This window comes from Chenopodium quinoa, unplaced genomic scaffold (assembly GCF_001683475.1).
Source record: "Chenopodium quinoa cultivar QQ74 unplaced genomic scaffold, ASM168347v1, whole genome shotgun sequence".
Lineage (NCBI taxonomy): Eukaryota > Viridiplantae > Streptophyta > Magnoliopsida > Caryophyllales > Amaranthaceae > Chenopodium > Chenopodium quinoa.
Window position 1 is genome coordinate 2,361,025 of NW_018742733.1, and position 7,659 is coordinate 2,368,683.

Genomic DNA, 7,659 nt, shown 5'->3' on the forward strand with positions numbered 1-7,659 from the left:
AATAATAATAATAATAATAATAATAATAATAATAATAATAATAATAATAATAATAATAATAATAATAATAATAATAATAATAATAATAATAATAATAATAATAATAATAATAATAATAATAATAATAATAATAATAATAATAATAATAATAATAATAATAATAATAATAATAATAATAATAATAATAATAATAATAATAATAATAATAATAATAATAATAATAATAATAATAATAATAATAATAATAATAATAATAATAATAATAATAATAATAATAATAATAATAATAATAATAATAATAATAATAATAATAATAATAATAATAATAATAATAATAATAATAAAAAAAAAAAAAAAAAAAAAAAAAAAAAAAAAAAAAAAAAAAAAAAAAAAAAAAAAAAAAAAAAAAAAAAAAAAAAAAATAATAATAATAATAATAATAATAATAATAATAATAATAATAATAATAATAATAATAATAATAATAAATAATAATAATAATAATAATAATAATAATAATAATAATAATAAATAATAATAATAATAATAATAATAATAATAATAATAATAATAATAATAATAATAATAATAATAATAATAATAATAATAATAATAATAATAATAATAATAATAATAATAATAATAATAATAATAATAATAATAATAATAATAATAATAATAATAATATAATAATAATAATAAATAATAATAATAATAAGATTTTACAATGTAAATTATCACTCTTACACATCAATAAGCAGAGAGTAGTACAATGACCTTTGATTATCTAAGGAAATTGAAGCTACATGGTTTGTATACATATTACATATAATGTATAAGTGTACATTGTTTCTACATAATACTATAGATGCATCTTACAATTAAACTACTGACTTACTTTAGTTAAAACACCCTCTTGTCCGTATATATGTTTCACATCATCTTTTGTCTGCTTTCCAAACCTCAAGTCCCAAAATGATTTCAACAAGGCTTCAAAGTCAGGTGTTCGGAGTTCATCTATTGATGTCATACTTGGTGGGTTAATTGATTTCTTCCTTGGTGTCAAGCGAGTTGGCTCATCCACCTGCTGAAGCAAGAAGAATTAAGGATAGTTATAGATTTATAGGTATAATACAATTTAAATTATCTTATGACTTCTTCACAGTTTCAGATAATCAACAATCAACTGAGTACTTCTCATAGAAAATAGTGACTTGATAACTAAAATTCCTTTAAGACATCGACTTTCAAGTCGGAAATTGCTACTCTAAAAATGTTGGACATGAAGTATAATAAATCTATTGAAGTTGTTAATTGTTATGGTAAATTCACAACTTAGGAATTGTACCAATATAATATAATTTGGTTTACAGTATATCAATGTCAAATCATTCAATAGGACAATGATCTTTTAGTAATGCTACAAATAATTTACATTGCTGCAATCAATCCCATGACACGAACGTCAAACCGACATCACTTTTCCTTTCTTAGCAGATTGCTGCAATCAATCCCATGACATGGACATCACTTATACACTAATTTACTATCCTACGATGCCCAGAGTCTGGGAAGTAAACTCTCCACCACAAAAGTTCCAAAATCAAAATCATACATGCATCAACAGATAACATACCAATTAAGCAACAAACCTATTACAATGCAGAATGTAAAGGAAAAAAAACTCACAATTAAACTGAGCACTACAGGCAGACAGAATTGATGAAGCAACCGTAGATCCTCCGGTTATGCAGGGAGCACTCGGTACAGATTTACCTATCAAAAGATCAAAAATAAATCAACACCTTTGTACAAAAATGTTCGGTAAGTTCAATAGAAACTGGGACCCAATAATTGCAACTTGCTTAACACTGCACAAAATTTAAGAGAAGATCAGTAGCATGGACAAACATTACAAATATACAACGAAGTTGAGAGGAGACACAAGATTAATCTTGACAATATAACTCTCACTGAATTTTGGTAAAAGTACATAATAATATCAATTAAGTTTGCTGCAATGCCATATACGAAGTATGTTAACAAGACCGCTATTCCCAAACTTATTCACAAAAAAATCTATCACCACCCTTCTTTAACTCCAAGCACCAACAATTATATAACTCACAGCTGTACAAATCATTAAGAGCGCAATCATTAGAGCAAAAAAATCTAATGCAAATTAAGCTCCAATTCACTTCTTATACAATAACCATGAAATTCATATAACCCTATACCATCCATTAAAGAGGCTAAATAATATTACATTCAATAAATAGCACCATGACATGTGAAATAGCCAAATCATAATGATAGCATAACCAAATTCCTCCACCTAACCAAAGAAACTACACAAGAGTAAATACTCCAGGTAGCTCAAATAGGATAATAAACAATATGGGAAGTTCAATAACTAAAAACACCCTGTCAAAAAAAGGAAAAAAAAAAAACTCTAAACAAGAATCAGTTTCTTTTATATTATTAGACCAATCCAAGTCCTCGATCTAAAGGCTAAAGCTATACAAGGCATTTGAAGCAAAAACAGTATAAACAATCTTCACAAGGACAACAATCAATTCAATTCTTATTCTACCCTTACAAAGTGTCATGATGCAGCAGTTTGAGGTTAAGAAAATTCTGCATATGACCACTTTTTGGATCAAAGTACACAAATAAAATTCATTTATTCCCTCAACATAGAAATCCAACAATACTAAATAAAACCCCAAATCCCAGAATTCAAATTCAACAGACTAAACATCCCAAAAAACCTGAGAAATGGACTAAACATAAATAAACAAAGAAAGATACCTGCCAAAGAATGAAAGGATACTGAAAATTGAAGGCATTGGAGGATTGAGGAACGCACTTTCCTGGAAGCAACAAAATCTATAAGAAAGCGGCGCTTAGAAGTAAATTTCGTAAGAAAGCAGCAGGTTAGTAGACATTTAGCTTACCTCCCCCAGAGAGTTTCACAATGTCTTCTTCTCATTAGGGAATTGGGTTGTTGTCATCATACTCAATCCACTTTCCTGGAAGCAACAAAATCTATAAGAATTGAAAAATCTAGAATAATACTTCGTATCAGAGATAGCTTAAACATATGTTTTTCCACCACTAACCATTATCTTGCTTCACCCAACCAACATAGTGCCCTGAATAAGCACTTCTACCCTTGTGAGTTAACACAGCAACTAAATCATAAACTCCAGTCAAGTGCATCTCCTTCTCAGATAAAATATCTGCAAAGATAGATTAGCATACATTAAGCATGGTTTGATACCAACCTTTAGAGTAAAAAAAAAAAAATCCCATACAAAAATGTAATTTACATTATGAAAATATTGGATCTCCTATTAAAACTACTCTATTTACATAAGGTTTGAAATTTTAAAAAAGTTTAGATAGATTCCCCGCACTCCGCTTGAATTAACATTTATTATAATAGAATTTGTATTTACTCACATTTTTTGGCTTCAATTCAATCCAAAATCAATCTCAACATGCAATTAACAATCTTCCAAAAAAAAAAAAGAAAGATAACAAGTAAGCTATTCATATTAAAGGCTAGATGAAAACTGAACCAATTAGAACAAGAAAGAGAAACGGGAGATAGAATTGTACATGTAGATCAACAATTTGTTACAAATCAGACAATAATGCTACTAGCAATATAAAAAATCAACCCAAAAAACGATAAATCACACGAATTCAACCCGAAAAAACCACCAAACAATCAAAGAAGGCACTAAATTTCAACCCAGAAAACGAAAATAAATAGAACAAATAAACCCTTAAAAAATCGAAAAAAAAAAAAAAAACAAACAAATAAACCCAAAAAAACGAAAACAAATTGATCAAATAAACCCCATTGAAAACAAAACGATTAATCAGAAATACACCCACAAAGATTCAACCCAAAAAATTCGAAAACATATCGAAAATAACAGGAATGTATATGCAAAAAATCCACGACAATCGAATAAGTAAAGCCCAAAAATTTGAAACTAAATTGAGAAAGAGAAACGAGATCGGACCTGATGAATGTGACGAGATCGGAAAATCGAAGCACCCTCATCGAAACTCGAAAGGACAATCGTTGGTCTTGAGTTGCAGAAGTTTCTCTCTCCAGGTTTCTCTCTCCTTGTTTCCCCTAAATACTCTGACCCTTTTTCCTTCAGACAGAGGGGAAAGATGGTGAGGAAGTCGGTGAGAAAGCAAGGCCAAGTAAGTCGGTGGGAAGAAGGGGCATAATTGGCAATTCAGTAATGTTGGGGCAAGGTAGGAAACAACTGGCAGCAAGGGCAAATTTGGCATTTCATTTAATTCAGGGGCGTCTATGTAATAGCACGCAAAAGAACTATTCACAAGCTACAGTGAATTCTTTTGCACTTTTATAATGGTTATAGAATGTACACATAATTGATGGATAACCTGGCCTAGAGGTATTCAACCACAGCCCGACCCGCTAACCCAACTCAATTTGGTCCAAAAAATTGAGCGGGTTTGGAATCCTAAAAACACATCAATTATTAAGTTAAATCTCAAACGTTCCCTGAAAAAACCCCAAAAACACACTTTGACCCAACAAATTTGCTACTTTTTTGCGTGTTGGGCATGAGATATGATGTTAAGGCTCAACTTGGCCCAAATTTCTGATTGCTTCTAGGTAACCCTTTATTCGAATAGAATTTTTGTTGTACTTATCAAATCTGAATTGGAAAAATGGAAACTCCAACCTTTTGGTGGTTAGACATTGAAAACCCAACCTTCCATTAATCTCATAAAAATCCAACTTCTATACCCCACCTTCTTTGACAAATCCATTTAACCTTTAATCTGTTAAACATGTTATTTTTTTAAAAAAATTCTCACTTTCCTTCTCACTCCTCTTCTTTCTCTCTCCTCTCTACACCACCACCAGTCCACCACCTCTGCCACCACTTACCCGCCCTACCCAAACTCGAAACCGAAACCCTCTTCCTCCTCCTCCACTATCTCTCCTCCCAAACCAACACCCAACCACAAGCATCACGTAGTCCTCCCAAACGAAGCGGTCTGGGATAGGGTATGGGGTCGATTTAGGGTCGCCGCGCCGTTGATTGGGGTTTAATAATGGTGGAAGTTAGGGTAGGCAACTGGGTTCGTAGAGGTTAGGGCTTGTGTTTAGGGTCGGTTTAGGGTCGTTGTCGATTGGGGTTTGATAGGGGCTAGGTTTCACACAGGGGAGGGGGAGGGAGGGGAGGTTGCGCGCAGGGGAGGGAAGAGGAGAGGGAGTGGTTGCGCGCAGGGGAGGGAGGGGGAGAGGGAGTGGTGGCAGGGGAAGGTGGTAGTGGTGGCAGGGGAATTGGTGGTTGCTTTAGAGAAGGTGCGGCGACTGGTGGTTGCTTTGGAGCAGGTGCGACGGTGGGCGGTAGGGATGGGGTGGTGGGGATGGGGTGGTCAGGAGGTGGGGTTGGCTATTCTGATTTTTTTTTTCTTTTAATTTTTTTGGTTTTTTAATGATTAAAAAAATAATTGACCAATCAATGATTGACACGTGGCACATAACTTACAAAAATCGGTCATCAACAGGTAATGGATCTGTCAAATTAAAGAAGGTGAGGTATAAATGTTGGATTTTTATGAGATTAATGGAAGGTTGGATTTTTATTGTCAGATCGTGCAAAGGTTGGATTTTTAGTTTCCATTTTTCCATCTGAATTTAACTAGAATTATCTAAACTTATTTAAAATTATTAATTATGAAATTAGTGAAAATTTGTTGAACATAATGGGAGTTAGCTTAAAATGAAAAAACGAAACGATATTTTGAAAGTAAACTTTGTAAGGATTTCTTTCACATTTGCTACTGATTTGTTTCAATCGAATTCTTATGTACACCAACTGTTCTGCTTTGATATCCCTGTTATCTAGTTCAGGGTTTGTTCCTCTTTCTGCGGGGTGGTTGCTCTGTGATATCCAATCTATTATTTTGAGCCTTTATGTGTGCAAAATTAGGAAGGTCCCTCATCCTTGGCTTACCCCGGTTCATTGGTTGGCCACGACAGTAAGGTGCTGTCAGCTTTTATATTTTTCCTTTTGAATTTTGTTTGTTTCACAGTTCTTCTTGTAAAAAAATAAAAAAAAATAAAAAAAAAGTATCAAAAAGCTTGATTTTTGTCTTGTTTCATTTCTTTTTTAAAATAAATTAATTGGTCAATGATATGTATATAATTTATTACTTTTTTTTTAAAACAAATCAATTCATTAATAAAAAGTCATCCATTATCTACAAATGAAATCTAAATTAATACAAAAAATTGAATCAAATTAGGGTTTCTTTTATCAAAGTTATGATCGTTGAAAAGTAATAAAATCTTGCATAATTCTCGCGATGTGTGCGAGAATTTATTACTTTAATGATTTTAGCTTTTGAATTTGTTTTTTCATATTAATTACTTCTTCCGTCCCATAATATAGTTCATGTTTTCCTTTTTTGAAGATTCAAAATATTGTTCATGTTCTATTTTGGGATACTATGTAAAGACTATTACACCCTCACTTTTTTTTAATTCTATTCATTATATTTCCTAAATTACCCTTGATTTTTGTAAATATTTTTCTACTTTTTTTTTCACTTTTTCTCTCCAACTTTTGTCTACAAATAAGCATTAAATATCTTTTCTTATTTGATACAATACTCCCTCCAATTTTAAATACTTGCTCCACTTTTCATTTCCGGCCATACTTGTTCCATTTTATTATTTGAAAAGCTTTTACAACATTTAACTCATTTCATTCAACTAGTGGACCCAACATAAATAATATTTTATTAATTTCATATTCTCTCTCCTCCAATTCTCTCAACTACTTCCGCTTTTTACAATTTTTTTATTCTTTCATGTACCTACCCCAATACTTTCATATTTTATAACTTTCTTCAATTTCTTCTAAAACTCTGCACATGGAGAAAAGGAGCAAATATTTAAAAACGGAGGGAGCATTAGATTAGAAATTCATGACAAGATTACCCGCAAATTAGTGCAAATTATGTATGTATTTCATTAATATTTTTCTCTTTTAGCTATTTATACATAGCCCTTAAAGCAACCACATTGGTGGAGTAGCTCAAAATTTCTCTCTCCAATTTTAATTCTTCCACATCATATTCCATTAACTTGAGTAACTCATTTACTTTTTTCACAATGGTGAGCTAGCTCACTACAATAAAAATAAAAGGAATATCATTTATTTAAAATAAATACATGATTGTATGATTTTTTTTTTTATTTTTTTTATTTTTTTTTTGGTGTTTAGAGAGCCACAAGGGCGGTGGTAAGGACATGTTCACATTTACTGAATTGAACTAGAAGAAAATTAGGAGCTGAACTGAACTGAAATTAAGTAAATGTGAACAGGCCCTATTAAATAAGAGAAGGAAATTAGGAGCTGAACTGAAGTGAACTGAACTGAACTGAAATTAAGTAAATGTGAACGAACCCTAAGAATCGATCCCAAGATCATCTGAAAATGGGAGGAAAGCTCTAACCACTTGAGCTATCCCTCACTCTCATAGATTGTATGAATATGTTGGGGTTTCACTATTTATTAATTCTTTAATGTATTATAAATCACTTAAATTATTTGTACTACAATTACATTTTACACACAAATAAGC

The 7,659-nt window shown here is 30.9% G+C and overlaps 1 long non-coding RNA gene across 3 annotated transcripts; it reads right to left on the reverse strand.

Moving 5' to 3' along the window:
- Positions 1-734: 734 nt before the first annotated feature.
- Positions 735-4,203, reverse strand: LOC110723815. Of its 3 annotated transcripts, none has more exons than XR_002511771.1 (6): positions 4,038-4,203; positions 3,123-3,242; positions 2,958-3,032; positions 2,812-2,889; positions 1,690-1,776; positions 735-1,087 (listed from the first exon to the last, which is right to left on the reverse strand). It is a non-coding gene; the product is annotated as an uncharacterized LOC110723815 (long non-coding RNA). The 3 variants fall into 3 exon arrangements; XR_002511770.1 differs by having other exon boundaries at positions 735-1,084; positions 2,812-2,873; positions 4,038-4,202; XR_002511769.1 differs by having other exon boundaries at positions 2,812-2,873; positions 4,038-4,202.
- Between the last annotated feature and the right edge of the window lie 3,456 nt (positions 4,204-7,659).